The following is a 22,691-nucleotide window of genomic DNA, read 5'->3' as shown; positions in this document are numbered from 1 at the left end:
GATTTGAGTGGCCTATCAGTGGAATCTTTGCCAGGTCTGGGAATGAGCCTTCCCAGCACCATGGGACACAATAGCCATGAAATGCCTCTGCAAAGATTAAATCATGACCACTACAGCTGCTGCCCTTCAATACCCCCTAAAAGGAATTCAGGGTGGATATTAGGAATTAGGCACTTACACCATGCTCTTTGGAAAATGGGCAAAACAGGCCTTCAGAGAGTTGGATATATATATACACACACATATATGCTGCTGCTAAGTCACTTCAGTCGTGTCTGACTCTGTGCGACCCCATAGACGGCAGCCCATCAGGCTCCCCCGTCCCTGGGATTCTCCAGGCAAGAACACTGGAGTGGGTTGCCATTTCCTTCTCCAATGCATGAAAGTGAAAAGTGAAAGTGAAGTTGCTCAGTCGTGTCTGACTCTTAGTGACCCCATGGATGAGCCCAAATTCTTGCATCTTCTCATATCTAGAAAAGTGTTAACATCATGGGCCAAAGTCTGGTCCTGGTTCTCCTGGCTAACCTTTCTTCTAGGCACATTTTCAGCTCTACTTTAATGCATGCTTTAGAGAAAGTGAAGTTGGTCAGTAGTGTTCGACTCTTTGTGAACTCATGGACTGTAGCCTACCAGGCTCCTCTGTCCGTGGGGTTTTCCAGGCAAGAGTGCTGGAACTTGCATGCTTTAAGTTAGCTTCTTTGAAACTGAAACGAATGGATCTCCAGATGGTAATACAAGAATGTGCTTAATCGCTCAGTCGTGTCTGGCTCTTCACGACCCCAGGGACTGCAGCCCGCCAGGCTCCTCTGTCCATAGGATTCTCCAGGCAAGAACACTGGAGTGCATTGCCATTTCTTCTCCAGAGGATGTTCCCAACCCAGGGATCAAACAGGCATCTCCTACATTCCCCGCATTGGCAGGCAGACTCTTTATCACTGAGCCGCTGGGGAAGTCCCAGTACAAGAATATCACCCAGCCAAGACCCAAGGCACCTTCACCTGCACCACCACTGGCCAACAGAAGATGAAAATCATATTCCCTTTCGAATGCAATGTTAATGTTACTCTTCCTGGCACACAAGGTGCAGGGCTGGATGGACATTATGTGCCAACTTCATGTGTTACCTGCTATTTTTAGAGAAAAACATTGATTACCTCATTTTTACCAGAAATTATCTAAGTTTTGATAACTGTAACCACTTGCTGGCAGACTGTGCCAAGGCCACGGAAAGGCTGGACCAACTTCTTGAGTTTGAGAACACAGCTTATCGGAACACTCCATCAGTTACAGTGAATGGACCGCTTTCCCTAAGCCTACAGTATGTTCTGCATTGTTACTTATAGAATGTATAAGACTGCTCCTGTGGTTATTCTTATGCACTTCAGCCTACACAACCCTGGGGCTGACTGTTAGGAAAATTAAGCAGTCTTGTTTAGGCTTCAGAGACAAAGCGTAACAGGCTCCTTGCGTCGCTTTGGACCTGCCTGGGCATTGCCCTGACAGGGCGTGACTGTCCTGAGTGCTCTGCCTGCCTGCTGGGAATGCAAGCCTTGCAGCACCAAAGATGGCTGAGCCCTCAGAGGGGCTCTGGCCAAGCAAGCTCCAGGCTTAGCAGCATCCAAGTTTTACAAGACAAAGCAAAACAGCATGAGCATGAAACCAGACCTGCAATGTGTTCACAGATTGATGAAGATGTAGTTTGTGTTCTGGGATTATAAGCAGAACTGAACTGCAATTTTTTAAGTCTCACCCACAGAGGGGACTTGCTGCCTGGGACCTTTTCCCAGTTGGGACTCCAGATGTGCTGTGTCACAGGACTTCCCTGGACTGTTTAAGTCTAGATGTTGGTCAAAACCCAACTTGATGACGCATCCTCTGTTGCTTCTATTTCCCTTTTCTTTTAATGCTAATTTATTGACAGTAAGCTGGAGAATTCTCTAATAAATATTAGCATTATTTATTTGTGAAAAAAAGAAATAATCTTGTTGAAACTTTTGGACAATACTGTATATATTAAATGATTGAGGTTTTATATCCATAAAGTATGGATAGTATTTTCTCCTTGATCTTTATGATCATTGAGATTGAAAATATGAAAATCCCCTGGAATTGAAAATATGTTTTATAAATGAATTTTTTAAACATGAAATATACTGGCTTCTCAAAATGTTAAACATAGAACTAACATTGATCCCCCTCTGCGTATTCAGTCATGTCTGACTCTTTGTGATCCCATGGACTATAACCCACTAGGCTCCTCTATGCATGGGATTTCCCAAACAAGAATACTGGAGTGGGTAGCCATTTTCTTCTCCAGGGGATCTTCTCAACCCAGGATTGAGCCTGCCTCTCCCAAGTCTCCTGCATTGCAGGCAGATTCTTTACCACTGCACCACCTGGGAAGCCCCAGAAAGCACACTCCAATTCCAATCCTAGGTATATACTCAAAAGAACTGAAAACAGATATTCAAGAAAATACTTGTACACATATATTAATCACCCAAAAGTGAAAACAACTTCAATGTGCATTAGCAGATGAATGGATAAACCAAATGAGGTATAGTCATACAATGGAATATTATTCAGTCAAAAAGAAGAAATGGAGGACTTATGCAAGTAACAATGTGGATAAGGCTGAACTTTGAAAATATTATACTAAGTGAAAGAAGCCAGACGCAAAGCCTACATGTTCTGCAATTCCATTTATACGAAATATCCAAGGGAGGTAAATCCACAGAGAAAGTAAACATATTGGTCGTTATAAGACATTGGTGGTAGATAGACATGGCACCCCGCTTAAAAGCATAGGGACTCCTCTGTGGATGATAAAGTTTCTTAGAACTAGACAGAGATGATGGAACAACGTTGTGAGTTTACCAAATGCCACTAAATTGCATACTTTCAAAGGGTAAATGTTATGTTATATAAATTTTACCTCAATTTGAAAAAAGAAAGAAAGAAAAAAGAGGTTGAAATGTTTCTATCATACAACTCATGTTGCAACTGACAGTATCATCCAGTTTAAATCCTCAAATTCTTCATTGTACCCTCACCTGTTTCTCTTCATGATCCATATTAATTTCATTAATACTATATTTAGCAATTCACAGAGATCTATCCAACATAAATAGCTGCTTCTGTTTTTAAGTATATCTGTGTTAATTGGTTGATTTTAAAAAAAAACATAGTACACACGAATATAAAGTAAAGATTATAAGCCTCTGGGATCTACATTTGAATGCCATTTATTCTGCATTTGCATATTCTTTATGGAAAAAGCTACACACTTCAGTTTGTATTCAGCAATATCCACCACTTTAAATTATTGGCAGGGAGTAGCTATTTTGCATTAGCCATTTTGCACAGTTTATAATTTAATGATTATAATGCAACCCAAAGGACAAAATACTATATTGCCAAGAATGGAATTGGACTAACATTTATCTCTAATGTAGATTACATCCTATTTTAAAATGCAGGAAAAATTTTTTTAAATAAACAGCAGTCATGGAGGGTCAAAGTTGGCAAAATCTGTTATGGACTAGCTCAGGCATTCGTTTTTGACTGTTCAAGACACTAGTGAATCACCTATGACAAGTCTAATTATAATAATCTCAGCTCTGTCGCTGGGATACTAAGCAGATGGTAGAAATAAAGACGTGCTGAACTAACCATAAATAACTGAGACAGGGAAAAGTACAGGGGGACGTGCAAGCTAGTGCCAGAAGTTTGTGTGAGCACGGGTAGTCTCCTAATATGTTAGCATATGCCTTTAGCATTGTACCTTTGCAAATGCACGTTGTGAGATATACGACATTATCCTTGGAAGCTGAGCATTTTAGATGCTATAAAGATAATCCATAAAATGTAGCTAAGGCTTATGACAATCTATTGAGGAATGACATAAAAAGCATATAAATGAGATAGACAATTGGAAGGTGATATAAGGGTTCATAGTCCCTATGAGCAATGAATTGATAGTGGTAATTTGATTATATAATTTCTCATCGTAAAACCAATACTCATTTTCATAGTGAAATCTGCTTCTCCTCCTGTCCAGAGGCTGCCAACAGAATGGAATTTTACTGTGATGGGATTTAAAATGGTAAAGCAGAAAATGATCCTTTACAGTTCTCCTGTCTAAACGGTGCAATAGTCAGGGAGCTGCACAGCACATATTCCCAGAGCATGTATTCCCAGAGCATGTATTCCCAGAGCATGTATTCCCAGAGCAGATCCCCTGACCCTTACTACTACCCATGACACTTGGTCAAACAGCATTGCATGGGCTCGCTGGGAAGAAATGAGTGAAATAGGCCGAGATGTGCCAGAAAAGAGAATTTCTCAGGAATTCTGGGTGTGAATAAACAATTCAGGCAACCTAGTTATCTTCTCTATTCTTCTATTTTCTCAACATGCATCACAAATGGTAGCGAAGTTTGAATGTTAAGCTTGACAGGAGATGTCCTCTGCTCAAGAGTCTCTTGGCAGTCTGATCTAAAGGTAGTCCTGGCTTAGGTATAACAGAAGAGCAGCAAGGAGAAGTCATAGAATTCCAGAGGGAAAGTATCCAGCGTTTTTTCCTCCTCTTTAAAAATACTTCTTGGATGAACACACAGCTTAGAAGGTGAAGCAGAAGTCTAAAGCAAGGAGAGACAAAACTTGAACTGAGCTGTAGGAGAGGACACCGCATCTCCTCCATGAAGCTCACCACCACCACCACCACTGGGAACCCCCGAGTTTTCTCACCTTCATTTCCCTTGAATCCTCATTATTTTTTCTATTATCACATTATCAGTAGTTACACCCCATAATTAAAACATCTGGAGTCTATAAGAACTTTGGTTACCAAAGGAATGAAAAGAAACTAAAAGGCGCTTATGAACAGTGGCATGAAATTAGCCCATCATAGCTTGCCCCAAATGGCAATATTCATATGATGTGAGGTTAACATCTGCTGACTTATGAGTACACTTCAGGGTTTTTTTTTTTTTTAATCATACAATATTTCTGTCCTTTTCTAATGTGATATTTATCTTCTCTGTGGACACCAGACTTTTAAAAGTACTTCCTGCAGGTAAAATTTACTTGGTTTGTTACGAATTTAAGAATTATCTGATCATTGGCACACATGTTTATTTGATTACCGGCAAGCTCATTAGTGAGTACTTTGGGGAAAGTTCTCCTTGATTCTTGTTCTGATTAAAAACAAGTAGAGAACATCTGAGGTTTGATGTGGGGAACTGAGCTAACGCTTGGGTGTAATGAATGGAAGAAGGGGATTTTACTAAAAATATTTAGGAGTTACTGCAGAAGATTGAGAATAAACATTGCTTAAAAATTTGAAGTAACATGTGATACATTTTGAAAACACAGCCATTCAGAAAATAAATAATGGCTCTAGAATAAAATGATGTCAGAATAAGTATTAAAACTTTAATTCATTTCAAAATTCTTATTTCTAAGTAACTCTTTGATTTTTCAATTAGAATTGCTTTTAGCTCTTTTGCTCTTAGTTTTCACAGTCCTCCTGGGTTTTGATGCTGCTTTTGGAGAAAATGTTCTTAATTTTAACTCAGCTGAGGGTACTCTCCCAGTTTACATTTCACAGATTGTGGAATTATTTGTTATCTTTCGTAAGACAATATAGTTTAAAGGAGGCTTTAGGTTCCTATTTTCCTTTTGAATAAATGCAGCTCTGAAAACTGTCTAGTTAATAATAAAGAGATTCCTAAGTGGGATGGAGAAAGGAACAATGAAACCATTAGAAATGATAAGAGTTACCAAAAGTGAAAACAGAAAATGGACCAAGGATGAGATGTAATTTTGCTTTCATGAAGGCTTAAAGAATGACTGCCTTTATGAAGAATGACAAAATTAAACTTTAGAGGCAAGGAAGGCAGAGGTCTATAGAGGAAGACTTATCCTTTCTGTTAAGACTAAAAATGATAGCTCTACTTAAATCTCTTTTGGCACTAGAAAAATCTTGTGAAATTGAGTTTCATATTCTATTGACATGTCAAGATATCTTATTCACCTAAGAAACAGTTTCACCTAAAAATGTGACTTGTTCTGCACCATCAGAGGGCTTAATTTAAGCATAGCACTTCTACTTTCAAGGAGCATCGTGCTTGTATCAGCTTCATCAGGGTTACAAGGCAAGTGGAGAATTGAGGCCATCAATTTTAGGGCCATAGAGTTGAAACGTCTAGATTTTAGAAACTGACTTAAAACATCTCTATGGGTTGTATTTATTGGTTTAGGCCCCAGCATAATGAGATCTATAAAAGAATTATTTTAAGTCTTAATTTAGAATAATCAGTAAGCTTAGTTTGTCATTCACTTCCAGAAAGATCTCATACAAGAGTGAAATATTAGAAAAGACAGAGGTCATCTGAAAATGCATATAAAGGTCACTATTTCAAAACCCTCTATTTCATATAAAAACATGAGTACAGTCTGCATTTTAAATAGTGATAGAGGGAAAATGAATATGTAAATAATTATTTAAAAATATAGACAAGGATGAAACAAGCTTCTAATGAAAAATAACACTTTGCTTTGAAAACTAAGCTAGATTTTCTTTGTGGAAATTGCATGCAATTAAAGGAAACTAAAATACCCAAATCACCAATATTGAACCACAGAAAATTTCAAAAGGGGTACTACAAATGCACTTTCAGGAAATAGTTTAATTAATAAGTAGATTCACCTGTGACTTTGTCTCTCTCTCAAATATGAAGGTGAGGAAATAAAGCTGATTATGCTCCGACAATTACAGTAACCAGGAAAATGTTACTGTGTTCTTCAATTTGCAGCCCTAAAGAATATACTGAAGATAAAATGAATAATCAGAAAGATGGTATTAAAGGAGAAATTGCTAGTGGCCCTTCTGTTGTAGGGAAAATCGTACAGGATTAATACTTTTGCAATTGAAATGTGAAGCCATCTATTTTCAGATCAGTGACCCCACTGATTACCAGGTTGGTCTATAGATCTTTCTTGTTTGGAGAATTATCCTTTCTCATCACTTACTAGCCTGCATGCAGTGGGAAAGGATGTCTGTCTTGAGAAATAAGTAACATTCTTCTTTCAAAGACATTAATTTTCTTTTCTGTAATCTATTTGTTGAAAATTTATTTTGCCAACAAATGTTCTGTTGTTGTTGTTCAGTTTCCCAGTCGTGTCCAACTCTTTGCGACCCTGTGGACTGCAGCACGCCAGGCCTCCCTGACCCTCACTGTCTCCTGAAGTTTGCCCAAGTTCATGTCCACTGCTTTGTTGATGCCATCCAGCCATCTCCTCTGACACCCTCTTCTCCTTCTGTCCTTAATCTTTTGCAACATCAGGGACTTTCCCAATGAGTTGGCTTCTCATATCAGATGACCAAAATACTGGAGGCTTCAGCTTCAGCATCAGTCCTTCCAATGAGTATTCAGGGTTGATTTCCTTTCAGATTGACTGATTTGATCTTCTTGCTGTCCAAGGGACTTTCAGGAGTCTTCTCCAACACCACAGTTTGAAGGCATCAATTCTTTGTTGCTCTACCTTCTTTATGGTCCAGCTCTCACATCTATACATGGTGTTCTAGGCACTGGCAAAAACCATGACTCTGCACATTTCTCTCCCTATGAGGAAATGTTGCTCATGCAGTTTGTCCTCTGCTAGATGTATATTTTTATTTCTCTACGGGACTGTTGGGAGAAGAACATGGGGCAGGCACTGCAGCTCATTTACACTCTGGTCCATGACTATCAGTTTAGTATTTCTGAACCTGCTTTCTTTCAGGCTGGGATTTTTTTCTCACAACCAAAGGAATACTAATCAACTATATTGAAACAAGCAAACAAAAAGACAATTAAAATTGTTCACCCTCAACTCTCTAATGAAGGTCATCTTTCTTGAGACATCGATCCATTAATTAGTCAGTATAATCCACTCATGTTTTTGAACATGGGATAACCTGTTGAGCAACAAGAAACCTAAGAATCTTGTTAGCAGTTGTCTCCCCATCAAATTCTGGGTATCTTTAGTAGTTAGTACCATCCTTTCAAACTAGTCATTTATCTGAAAGTGGTAAGGTATAATTATGACAATTCTTAAAGGGTTTGTACTTTTATATTCTTTAAACACTACTGGAGTCAATGTAAATCTTTATCAAAATAAAGACTTGTTAACAACTCAGGCGGCAAAGGAAATGGCAACCCACTCCAGCATCCTTGCCTGGAGAATCCCACTGATAGAGGAGCCTGGTGGGCTGTTGTCTGTGGGGTCGCACAGAGTCGAACATGACTAAAGTGACTTAGCAGCAGCAGCAGCAGCAGCAGCAGCAACTCAGGTATTGCAAATAACTACAGTAGAACTGTTCAGAATCTGAAGTGTGAGCTAGAATTATTAACAAAAGCACTTCTCATTATTTTAATATGAAATTTATTATAATCAATTACATACTCTCCTTAGATTAGACCAACTCTATCAGGATAGAATCTTGACCAAGATTCTTGGGTCAATTTCCATGAAAAACTAGGAGATTTTGTTTGGGATGCTAAAAAAAAAAAGGTAATTTTAAATAAAGAATTTGAGTATGAGCTAAATCCTCTATTTATTTCTTCCTCATGCTGTATGCTATTTGAGAACTTGTTTCACAGTTGTACTCTGGGACCCAGTATAATAAAGCAGTTTCCACCAAGAATATTCCCAATTACTGTTGTTACAGGACAGAGACATTTCAAAGTAAGATCTGGCATTTAAAAACATTCTGCGTTGAAACTGGCATACACCAAACCAAGTCTAATGGCTATGACTGACTTCAGCAGGGTGGGGATGTACTATTATCCCAGAAAGAAGTACCACAGAAGAGGTAATTGAATATTTAATATAAAATATTTACATTTACCTTGATAGTAAGCCCCTGAAAATTAAATATCATCAAGTCATATGATATGATGTTTTATAGCCAACCTTATATTAAGCAGTCCTGAACACATATCAATGGTGAAAAGAGAAATCTGTGTTAATTTTCAAGTGATAATGCTGGAATAGAAAACAAAGAAAAAATATGCTTGACTTTGTGATAAGTGTTATGTATCATAACATAATAAATCCACCGAGTATTGCTAAAAATATATATTTTGTAAATGTGTAGAGCCACTATGGAGAACAGTACGCAGGTTCATTACAGAAGTAAACACAGAATTGCCATATGACCCCACTATCCCACTTCTGGGCGTATACCCTGAGAAAACCACAGTCAAAGACACCTCCACTCTAGCGTTCATTGCAGCACTGCTTACAACAGCCAGGACAGGGAAACAACCTGTGTCCATCAACAGATAAAGAAGACACGGTACTCGCATACAATGAACTATTCTGTGTGTGTGTGTGTGTTAGTCGCTCAGTTGTGTCCGACTCTTTGCGACCCCATGGGCTGTAGCCCACCAGGCTCCTTTGTCCATGAGATTCTCCAGGCAAGAATACTGGAGTGGGTTTGCCATTTCGTTCAGACATGACTGAGTGGCTAAACTCAACTGACCAGAAGAATGAAATGCAAGGCCAGAAGGGCAAAAATTCATTGACATGGTGAGTCCTAACCAAACTTGGCTTTAATACTTTGGCAGGGATGCCAGTCCAACTCTCTTGTACAGATGCTCTTAGAAACCCAAAGAAAAGTTGCTGGAGTCCAGCTCCAGCAGCCAGGGATCAGCCTGAAGAGATGAGCGGTGTCGGCGGGAAATGATGCAGCCTCTGACTCAAGGTGCGGGGCTACATGTTTACTTTAAGCATCAGGTCTTCTTTTATACTTTGACAAAAGCGACAGGTCAGAGGTTTGACATTTTCAGTTCCCCCTCACCCAGACTTATTGTCTCACTGTTGCCCTTCAAACAGAGCTTCTGCTTCAGCGATCCTCTCAGAATCGTGTTTCCTTGTGATTGCATTGCGACTCATGCTTCTGTCTGGGCTGCGTACCACATCCCTCAGTTTATTTCTCATCTTTCTAATCCAGCTTGCCCCTAGTATCCTAAGCTCACTATCTCCTAAAAAGGCTTCTAACTATCCTGAATTATTCCTAAACCCTAAACTCAGCAAAATTCCTTTGCCATAAACATTTCCCTCACAAACAGGTCCCAGATAACAATCCTTCCCATGGCCTCAGGCTGCAGCCTATGTGCTCATCCTGGGACATTCTTTGCAAAAATCCTTGAACAAATGTCAATGGTTACTTTATAAATTACTTTCTGGGCACAACTGTAGAAGGTTTTGTGCTTTCTCATGCTTCTCTCAAGAAAAATAAGCACCTTAACATTCTTTCCAGCCAACTCAGCTGAAGAAAGGAAAGAACAAGTCACAAAATGAATCACAAAATGTAACTCCTTCATCCTGTGGATGCGGAATAAGGAGAGGGGGTTGGGGCCGTACTCCATTTTGTCAGTAATGCCTAATGCAGCTCCCGACAAAAAGTGTTGGCTAATGTCAAGTAAAATAGAAATGCCTGATTTTCCCTGGAAGAAAGTAAAGGGAGTAATAAAGAGGCTGAGGCAAGTAGGTTTGTTGGAATGGATCTATTATGAGAGGTAAGAAAACCTCCTATTTGGTTATGTTCCATAGGAAGGCCCTGAAATCACACTGTTCATCAAAGCCATCAGCATGTACTGATGAGAGGTGCATAGGATCACTAAGACAGTGGTGGTTCTCTCTAGGCAAAGGCCAACATAAGAAAAAGTTGGCTCAGAACTGGGCTGGATATATCTATGAGATGACAGTGCCCTAAAATAGTAAAGGTGCCCTAAAATCCAGAAGCCATAGGGCAGCAATTACTGTGAAGACTGGCACAATCAAATAGACCACGAGGGGAGCCTGACCCACAGAGAGTTGTGGAGATGATTAGTTGAGCACTGAGACTCTAGGACAAAATAGATGGGTAGGTGACAAAGTTGCCAGTTGATATCTACATCCCATCCTCCCAAAAGCAAGAATGAAGACACAGGGGTCTGGATAGGTCTCCTCAATAAAAAGTTTTCAGATCACTGCCAATTTTCAGACCACTGCCAACTGAAAAACAATGACTGAACAGGTTGTGAGTTCCCTTGGAGGTGGTACCACTCAGCATGACAGAACATTATAGGCTGAAGAAAAGGGAAATGCCCGCACATTTGAAGATCATCAGAATCTGAGTGTGAGCTGACATTGATAACCGAAGACCCAGAGTGTCATAACTGTCCCATTTTGAGAGTGGAGTCTTAAGCACAGCAGAAAATTAAAGGAATATTGACTAAAATCTAAATTACAAAGGCCCTACTCTTTCCGTGGATATACTCAATGTTTGCTTGCTCTGTCCCCAAATATAAATTGGGACTTTATTTGGCAGTTAGAGGGACAGTCACATGTGGCTCCTGGCTTGCAGTGTAAGAGCCACGACAGTGGAGAAGGTCAAGTCTCAGCTCCTTAAAAATGCCACCTCCTCTCCAGGTAAGGCAGTAAATAAAAAACAATGTCACTCTTTCAGAGGGGTGTGGAGATTACTACTGCCACTCATGGATCATGGAAAAAGCAGGAGAGTTCCAGAAAAACATTTATTTCTGCTTTATTGACTATGCCAAAGCCTTTGACTGTGTGGATCACAATAAACTGTGGAAATTCTGAAAGAGATGGGAATAACAGACCACCTGACCTGCCTCTTGAGAAATCTGTATGCAGGTCAGGAAGCAACAGTTAGAACTGGACATGGAACAACAGACTGGTTCCAAATAGGAAAAGGAGTACATCAAGGCTGTATATTGTTACCCTGCTTATTTAACTTCTATGCAGACTACATCATGAGAAACGCTGGGCTGGAAGAAACACAAGCTGGAATCAAGATTGCTGGGAGAAATATCAATAACCTCAGATATGCAGATGACACCACCCTTATGGCAGAAAGTGAAGAGAAGCTAAAAAGCCTCTTGATGAAAGTGAAAGAGGAGAGTGAAAAAGTTGGCTTAAAGCTCAACATTCAGAAAACGAAGATCATGGCATCCAGTCCCATCACTTCATGGGAAATAGATGGGGAAACAGTGGACAGTGTCAGACTTTATTTTTGGGGGCTCCAAAATCACTGCAGATGGTGAGTGCAGCCATGAAATTAAAAGACGCTTACTCCTTGGAAGAAAAGTTATGACCAACCTAGATAGCATATTCAAAAGCAGAGACATTACTTTGCCGACTAAGGTCCGTCTAGTCAAGGCTATGGTTTTTCCTGTGGTCATGTATGGATGTGAGAGTTGGACTGTGAAGAAGGCTGAGTGCTGAAGAATTGATGCTTTTGAGCTGTGGTGTTGGAGAAGACTCTTGAGAGTCCCTTGGACTGCAAGGAGATCCAACCAGTCCATGCTGAAGGAGATCAACCCTGGGATTTCTTTGGAAGGAATGATGCTAAAGCTGAAGCTCCAGTACTTTGGCCACCTCCTGAAAAGAGCTGACTCATTGGAAAAGACTCTGATGCTGGGAGGGATTGAGGGCAGGAGGAGAATGGGACGACTGAGGATGAGATGGCTGGATGGCATCACAGAATCGATGGACGTGAGTCTGAGTGAACTCTGGGAGATGGTGATGGACAAGGAGGCCTGGCGTGCTGTGATTCATGGGGTCGCAAAGAGTCAGACACTACTGAGCGACTAAACTGAACTGTACTTCCACTCAAGATCTAAAGGTTGCAGAGGTGGTCCTTATCACATCTACATTTAATGTACTTGTCTGTCCTTACAGAAACTCAGATAGATTTGCAGGAAGACCATAGATGCCTAGAAACTTAACCATGTGGAAGCTCAAGCTGCCAGATGGAGCACCATCGCTAGAACAGTTTAACAAGGTCTCAGATACATGGTATACAGCCATTGATTTGGAGAATGGGTACTTTTTCATTCTGATAATAAAAGAGGATAAGAAATTGTTCACATTCATACATAAAAGTAAAGAATATTCATTTAAAATTTTGCTTCATAAGTAGTTTAATTCTCCCCCCCCTTTGTTGTGCTTACTTGCTAAGTCACTTCAGTCCTGTCTGACTCTTTGTGACCTATGGTCTGTAACTCGCCATGCTTCTCAGTCCATGGAATTCTCCAGGCAAGAGTACTGGAGTGGGTTGCCATGCTCTCTTCCAGGGGATCTTCTCAGGGATCTTCCCAACCCAGGGATCAAACTCACGTCTCTTACATCTCCTGCATTGGCAGGCGGTTCTAGCACCGCCTGGTCTGAACTGAACAGTCTGGCAATCTCATGGAATATCCCTGTGACTCATAACATCAGCAACATTATGCTGATTGTATAGTATGTGTAAGAAGAGGATGATTCACTGGCCCTGGTAAGATGTGTTTCATATAATAAATGCTGGAGAGCGTATGGACAAAAGGGAACTCTCCTACTGTTGGTAAGAATGTAAGTTTGTACAGCCACTATAGAGAACAATATTGAGGTTTATTAAAAAGCTAAAAATAGAACTACCATATAGCAATCCCACTCCTGGCACATATTTAGAGAAAATAATAATTTGAAGAGATGCATGCACCCCCATGTTCACTGAAACACTATTTATAATAGCCAAGACATAGAAGCAACATAAATGTCCATTAACAGGTGAATGGATAGAGAAAATCTGGTATAAGTATACAATGGAATATTGCTAAGTCACTTCAATCGTGTCCAACTCTGTGCGACCCCACAGATGGCAGCCTACCAGGCTCCCTCGTCCCTGGGATTCTCCAGGCAAGAACACTGGAGTGGGTGGCCATTTCCTTCTCCAATGCATGAAAGTGAAAAGTGAAAGTGAAGTCACTCAGTCGTGTCCGATTCTGTGCGACCCCATGGACTGCAGCCCACCAGGCTCCGCTGTCCATGGGATTTTCCAGGCAAGAGTACTGGGGTGGGGTGCCATTGCCTTCTCCAACAATGGAATATTACTCAGCCATAAAAAAAGAATGAAATAATGCCATTTCAGCAACATGGATGGACCTAGAGAATAACATACTAAAGTCAGTCAGACAAACACAAATATCATATGATATCATTTATATGTGGAATGTAAAAAATGATAAAAATTAACTTATCTACAAAACAGAAACAGACTCACAGACTTCAAAAACAAACTTACGGTTACCAAAGGCGAAACATGGAGGGAAGGGGTAGCCTAGGAGTTTTAGATTAACATATGCATACTGCCATATATAAAAAAAGATAGTCGATGAGGACCTAGTATGTAGCACAAGAAACTCTACTCAATATTGTATAGTAACCTATATGGGAAAAGTCTGAAAAAAGAATAGATATATCTGTATAGCAGAATTACTTTCTTGTACACCTGAAACTAACTCAACATTGCAAATTAACTATTTGTCAAAATAAAATAAAATATTAAATTAAAAAAGACATGTGTTTATATGATAGGTAGTAAATTCTACAAAGAGTCAGGAATAAACAACTCAGTGGCATTATCACGGTCCAGTGTTCAGGTGTGTATCAAGAACCATCCCCAGCGTAAAAGGCAAACTGATGCACTTGGTTTTCTTTACCACAAAGAAGGCAGCACAGCACTTGTTGGGCTTCTTGGGGATCTGCGGAAATACAGTCTGTGTCCGGAATGTTGCTGTGGCCCGTATACCAGATGACATGGACAAAGGCCCGAAAGAGAGAAGGGTCCCTGTTGCTGCAGTTGCTCTCAAGGCCTCAGTTCTCACCATTAACCATCGTCTTGGCAAGGAGCTATAGTTCACTTCATTAACCTATATTTCTCCCTCAACAAGTGAGGTCTCTGAGTACATATGTACTGTGTCCATGATTTTCACTATTTGCTCCCAGCCAACGAGTTAACGTAGAAAGACAAATTCCTACAAAATGCAAGACTCATCTCACTGGTGATGTTGGCTCAAGGACTCTGTATTTCCATGCTGGCCAAAACTTTCTTAAAGCTGTGCTGCAATCGGGGATATTCCTATGTATCTTCCTTCCTTCCCTTTCTCCATTGTGGTAGTTATATCTCATCTTGCTCTGATGGGTTATCCTGTCTCTTCCAGCTTCATCCATTTTTCCCCTCATAAGTAATTTTTCCTCAATAAATCTCTTACAGTTCTCTGTTTGGTCACTGCTTCTCTGAGGACCTGAACTAATATTCATTCCAGTAGGCAGGAAACTGAGGTTATTCCTAAAATTCATGCACTAGGTAGTCATAGTCTTCCTGGACTAGTGATTTTTAAAAATAGACTTTAAAATTATAACAAGTAGACTTTTTCTCTAGGCATTCACATGGTAAAAAAATGATGGATGCTATCCATTTCCTGAGAAGCCAGTTTCAAAGTTTCTCTCTGATGACAAATCAGTTGTTGTTGTTTTCATATTTATACCCATAACCAAGGTTGTGATTTCCTATCCTTTATCTTATTATACATATACATATGTACAATCCTTAGTTTTGTATAAGCTTAAATATACCTTAATATTTCCAGGTTTGGAGGAGAGAATGAATTTAAAACAGAAATCTGAGCATGCATGTATAATTCAAAGCTCCCTAGGATCTACCCACTTCCATGAAAAATGCCACTTTAACGGTGCTATCTCAAATTTCAATGAGTTATTGATTTCAGAGTCTTTCTTTCCAGGAGTCACTGTTCCTCCAGCATTACAAATGTGTGATATATTATGCATGGTGCAAACACTGGGTAATAAATGGAGAGGGAGGGAGGATCTTTCCTGTGGAAGTTGTTTTGTCTTTGTTGCTATTTGCTTCTCTTCATTAGTAGACAAGGACCTGAACCTGTGTATGAGGCCACTCCACCAGGCTAAAGCTGGGAGGCTCAAACTAACAAGATCTGTTCATGATAAGGCTAATGTCATGCCTTATCACACAATAAAGGACACAACATTTCTATTCCTGCCTGAACAGAACTCTTTTCCAGATTAGTTTTTAGTATTACTATCATTGTGTGTGTGTTTTTTTTTTAATCAGGTCTTCAGGTTAGTTTAGATAGTTCACTCTCAAAGTGAAGTGAAGTGAAAGTCATTCAGTCATGTCCGACTGTTTGCAACCCTATTGATTATACAATCCTTGGGATTCTCCAGACCGGAATACTGGAGTGGGTAGCCTGTCCCTTCTCCAGGGGATCTTTCCAACCCAGTGATTAAACTAGGGTCTCCTGCATTGAAGATGGATTCTTTACCAACTGAGCTATCAGGGAAGCCGTAGATATTCTCATTTTCTGCTTCTAGATACTACCTGACCTTTTATTTGAAAAAGGAAAAAAAAATCAAGTTTTTGAACTGTATGAAGCAGAATGGTCTCTCAAAAATGTCTATACTTTAATTCTAGAATCTAATGACGATGTTGTGCTAGATGGGAAAGGAATTTTCAGGTACAATTACAGTTATAAATTTTAAAATAGAGAGATTATCCAGGATTCTCTTGATAGGCCCAATCTAATCAAATGAACCTTTTAAAGGAGAAACTGTCCTGTACCAGGACCAGAGAGAGGCCGCTAGGAGAAACAGGGACCTACAACTTCAAAGTCCTAGAATTTCAAAACTGGACTTGGCCACCAGTCAAGAGGCTCCTGATGAGAACTCAGTCACATATCATCTTGATTTTAATCTTATTGAACCAGGAGGAGGATAGATTATGACCTATAAATTTATATTGTTTTAAATTAAATTTGTAATAAATGTTGCCACAGCAATAGAAAACTAATACGTGAACTATCCATACTCACTTTTTTTGCCCACCTCAGGCAAATTTGGGATAGCTCAGTTGGTTAAGAATCTGCCTGCAATCCAGGAGATGTGGTTCAGTTTCTGGGTCGAGAAGATCCACTGGAGAAGGGATCGGCTACCCGCTCCAGTATTCTTGGGCTTCCCTTGTGGCAAAGCTGGTGAAGAAGCTGCCTGCAATGCAGGGGACCTGGGTTCGATCCCTGGGTTGTGAAGATCCCCTGGTGAAGGAAAAGGCTACCCACTCCAGTATTCTGGCCTGGAGAATTCCATGGACTATATAGTCCATGGGGTCTCAAAGAGTGGGACACAACTGAGCAAATTTCGCTTTCAGTGGCTCATATGGTAAAGAATCTGCCTGCATTGCAGGAGACCAAGATTTGATATCTGGCTTGAGAAGATTCCCCTGGAGAAGGGAATGGCTACCCACTCCAATGTTCTTGCCTAGAGAATTCCATGTCCATGGATAAAGGAGCTTGGTGGGCTCCTTTATCCATGGGTTTAACTGGACATGACTGAGCAGCTAACACACTGTCAGGCAAATTTAACCACCTACTACTCCATGTGTTCTGTGTATTCATGCACTTAATAATTTATTAAACTTTGTAACTTAAAAAAAATCTCCATCTTTATTTCTAACTCATCTGTGAGATTCTCAAGGGTCTCATTTATCTTTAAATTTCTGGTGTCTACTAGAGTAGCTGAACTTCAGAAATAAATAAGTTGTACAATATTTAGTACTGACACAGGTCATACAGTATTTCACCCATTATAAGTTTTTTAAATACAACATAAGTGATCAAAACTTAACTGATTTCCTTATTTACTTGTGGTAACATATTCTGCCTCGACTTTAAGTGAGTTAGTGAAATATTAAGACAAATGATATTGGCTTTTCCATATGAACTGCAAAGTGCAAAGAAAACCTTTTGTAGAAATCTATCTACATATTTCTTAGGAAAAATGCCTTAGATACTGATTTCTAAAATGTTTTTATACCTATTTCTCTTTTTGAAATGGTGAAAAAAAGGGTTTTTCTACAGATACTCATATTTTATATTCAAACACAGTTTTCAAAAATATCAGTTGTTTGGTTATTTAATCATAAAGAGCATTTCACAGTGGCTTTCATATCTAATAACATGATTATATTGTACAGAGTAGATATCATCATTAATCTTTGCTGAGATCCCAAAACAAATCAGAACTTCCATCTTGCACTCTCAATACACTTGCAAAGACCATATTTTCCACCAGCTTTTCCTCAACTTTCTACCTGATTTGAAGTTTGGATTTTGTTAATGTGTATAATATACTTAGCCTAGATAATATGATTCCTATGACAGTTATTTATATATAATGCATAGCTCCATGCTTCATAAGATCAAACTACTCAATAAATGATAGTAAATCTGTGGTTTCTAGAGCTTACTGTAAGTAAATTTTCATGTGATTCTTCTATAGAGAAATTATATTCTGGATGTTAGACTCAGGAAAAAAGCACATGTAATTATCTGAAAGCATGTTTGACTTGTGTCCCCCTTATTTATTTTGATGTAATAAATTATCTCAGAAGATGACTTAAAACAATCATCTTCCTAATCTAATTTTCCTATTTGTGGGATAGGGATTCTGGCAGGTGAGTGGTTTTTCAGTCCTATGTGATGTCAACAGGAGTTGCTTGGTGGGTTTTAGCTATAGGCTAGTCCAGTGGGTATAGCACGGCTTGACTCATGTGTCTGCTACTTTGGCAGGGATCTGATTGGAATCTGGCCTCAGATGGTACTGTTGACTTGGGTGCCTATAGCTTTCAGCATGCTGGTCATAAGTAATCAGATTTCTTATATTGTGACTCTGGATAACAAGGGTGAAATTTTTAGCAAAGGAGAAACTGCCTGGCCTTTTGAAAACTGATATTGACATTCTCATCCTGTACTTCAATTGGTTGCTTTATTACAAGCTCACTCAGATGCAAAATGAAGAATTACTTTATGGGAAGAGCACCAAAATTTTGTAACCATAGTCAAAAACTCATGTGATTACAACTTACTGTTGTTATTACTTACATCACTCTATTACTTAATTACTATCACTAATAAAAACAGTATTTCAAGTAAACCAGAAACTGTGTAATATCTGTGATGTGTAGGAAAAAAGTAAAGTGGAACTTCCTGTAACCACTTCAGGTGTTTAAATGGGATCTGTCTAAAGTCATAATTGAATGACATTGTCATGTATTCATATATATCATCATATAACCTTTTATGTTAGATTTTCTTTCAAAATAAATGAGTGAAACAGACAGAACAGAATTATCTCTATAAATAATGTTCTTTTCCCATCTGGATTGTGAGTCAGTAGGACATTATATGAACAATTCATATTACTAGTGAAAGGAGAAATTTTTATAACACTATAAGTCTCTTAATCTTCACCTTAAGGGGAAAAGTAACAATTAATTGCCATGGCATATGATTGGATCCCACAAACGTAAGTCACTCTGCTTTTTGGAGAAAAATATAATTGACAATATTTCATCATAACATAAATTTCAAAATAGTAGAATGAATAACGTAACATAACGTAAGTTGCTCAGTCATGTCCGACTCTCTGTGACCCCATGGACTGCAGCCTGCCAGGCTCCTCTGTCCATGGGATTTTCCAGGCAAGAATACTGGAGCAGGCTGCCATAGCACTGGTGATTTCCAAGGCAGTCATTACATGTATAGTATATTTGGAAGTTCTGAGTAGGACTTTATATTCTATCACTTTATAAACACTTTAGAGTGAAATTGATCTCTGCTTTAAATTAGTCAGATTTTAGATTATGTAGATTTTCCAGACAGTACTTATTCTTGTCAATAGAAAATAAATTGTGCATTATGGTAATGAAAAAAGAGGGAAGGAATTAATAGTCTCCAAAAGTATGGTACTTTATTACTACACACTTAATCCTGGTTAGCTCCATCCTGAAACACAGAATAAAACAACTAAACATACACAGACACAGGAGGGTATTAATCACCATACATGTAAAATGAGCTAACATTTAATAATTTCAAGTCCACAATTTGAATAGCACCAAGAAAAATTCAGGTGAAATATGGAAATAGCTTATATTTTTGTTCCCTGAAATTTTCTCTGAGATAGTAATTTTATGTTGCCACACACAACATGAATATAGAATTTGTGGTATACAACTATGGATGGAGGTTTGTAATACTGTACAGCAGGTGGTAACCAAAACCATCTCCAAGAAAAAGAAATGCAAAAAGGCAAAATGGTTATTGATGAGGCCTTACAAATAGCTGAGAAAAGAAGCGAAACACAAAGGAGAAAAGAACAGATAGACCCATCTGAATGGAAAATTCCAAAGAATAGCAAGGAGACATGAGAAAGTCTTCTTCAGAGAACAATGCAAAGAAATAGAGAAAACAATAGAATGGGAAAGACTAGAGATGTTGTCAAGAAAATTAGAGCTACCAAGGGAATATTTCATGCAGAGATGGGCTCATAAAGACAGAAATGGTAAAGATAGAAGCAGAAGAGATTGAGAATAAGTGGCAAGAATACACAGAAGAACTATAAAAAAAGATCTTCATGACTTAGATAACCACGATGGTGTATCACTCACTTGGCGCCAGACATCCTGGAGAGCAGAAGTAATGGGGCTTCAGCTAAGCTATTTCAAATCCTGAAAGATGATGCTGTTAAAGTGCTGCACTCAATATGCTCACAAATTTGAAAAACTCAACAGTTGCCATAGAACTGGAAAAGGTCAGTTTTCATTCCAATCCCAAAGGAGGGCAATGCCAAAGAATGTTCACACTAAAACACAACAGCGCTCATTTCACATGCTAACAAGGTAATGCTCAAAATCCTTCAAGCTAGGCTTCAATATTACATGAACCAAGAACTTCCAGATGTACAATCTAGATTTAGAAAGGGCAGAGGAAACAGAGATCAAATTACCTACATCCATTGGATCATCGAAAAAGCAAGATAATTTCAGAAAAACACCCACTTCTGCTTAATTGACTACACTAAAGCCTTTAACTGTGTAGATCACAACAAACTTTGGAAAATTCTTAAAGAGGTGGAAATACCAGACCATCTTACCTGCCTCCTGAGAAACCTATTTGCAGGCCAAGAAGCAACAGAACTGGACATGGAATAATGGACTGGTTCAAAATAGGAAAAGGAGTACATCCAGGATGTATATTGTCACCCTGCTAATTTAACTTCTATGCAGAATACATCATGTGAAATGCCTGACTGGATGAAGCACAAGCTGGAATCAAGATTGCCAGGAGAAATATCAATAACCTCAGATATGCAGATGATAATACCATAATGGCAGAAATCAAAGAAGAACTAAAGAGCCTCTTGATGAAGGTGAAAGAGGAGAGTGAAAAAGCTGGCTTAAAACTCAACATTCAAAAACCGAAGATCATGGCATCCAGTCTCATCACTTCATGGAAAATATATGGGAAAACAATGGAAACAGTGAGAGATTTTATTTTCCTGGGCTCCAAAATCACTGTGGGTGTTGACTGCAACCATAAACTGAAAGACACTTGCTCCTTGGAAGAAAAGACACGACAAACCTAGACAGCACATTAAAAATCAGGGTCATTACTTTGCTGACAAAGGTCTGTATAGTCAAAGCTATCGTTTTCCAGTAGTCATGTACAGATGTGAGACTTGGACCATAAACAAGGCTGAGCATTGAAGAATAGATGGTTTCAAACTGCGGTGTTGGAGAAGACTCTTGAGAGTCCTTTGGACAGCAAGGAGATGAAATCAATCCTGAATATTCACTGGAAGGGAGGATGCTGAAATTGAAGCTCCAACACTTTGGGTACCAGATGTGAAGAGCTGACTCATTGGAAAAGACCTTAATGCTGGGAAAGAGTGAGGGCAGGAGGAGAAGGGGGCGACAGAGGAAGAGGTGGTTGGATAGGACCATCGACTAATGGACATCAGTTTGTGAAACCTCAGGAAGATAGTGAAGGACAGGGACTCCTGGTGTGCTGCAGTTCATGGGGTCCCAAAAAGTCAGACACAACTGAGCAACTGAACAACAAGAATGTGACAGCGTACACACATGTTGACGTGCCTATCCGTACAAAGGTTTCCTCTATCTCTCTCAAATTCTGAATGAGTGCCTTCTTGCATATCCTCTCTTAATCTCCCTAGTTCTTCTCTGACAACAACACAAAGTAACATTTTAAGATATGTTTTACATCCTTTAATAACCTTTAATATCATATATATTAAGTTGAATTACCTATATATTACTGTTGTACAGTAATAATCATGCTTAGGGCACAATAGTGCATCTGGGGCAGAAGCTAAGACAATAAACCTATGAGGGGATCAAGATCCTGGAGGAGTATTACACACATATATCAGAAATGCATCTATATGTGGACTGATTCTCACAGAACATCTATAAACACTGGCTGAAGACTTCAGGCTACCAAAAGGCAAGAAAATCTCCATTGGGCGGGACAAAATTGTAACTGGGTGAGACAAAAGAAGAAATAAATAGAAGGGAATCAGGATGGAACTTGCACTCCTGGGAGGAAGCTGGGATAAATGAAAGGTTTCCACATCCTGGGAAGTCCCTTTGCTGGTGGGGAGATCAATTGGGATTGAGAAGGAGCTTCAAGGCCTTGGAGGAGAGCACAGCCATAGGTTTGCAGAGGGTAAAGTGGAGAGAGACCTGAGAACCCCCAGCCTGACATGCTTGTCCACCGTGTGGGAAGGGGCTGGATGGTGCGGCTCTGGCTTCAGGGTCATACCCAGAGAGAGGACAGGGATTAGCTGCGTGCACACAGCCTGAGATGTGGGGTGAACCACAATCGCGGGTGCATGTGAAGAAGTCTGGGACCACCAGCGAGGCAAGGCACCATGGCTGGGGGCATGTGAGCCAGGGGCACCACCATAGGAGGTTCTTTCTC

This window comes from Ovis aries, chromosome 5 (assembly GCF_016772045.2).
Source record: "Ovis aries strain OAR_USU_Benz2616 breed Rambouillet chromosome 5, ARS-UI_Ramb_v3.0, whole genome shotgun sequence".
Taxonomy (NCBI): domain Eukaryota; kingdom Metazoa; phylum Chordata; class Mammalia; order Artiodactyla; family Bovidae; genus Ovis; species Ovis aries.
The sequence above is the reverse complement of the archived record's forward strand: the minus strand, read 5'-3'. Positions refer to the sequence as shown.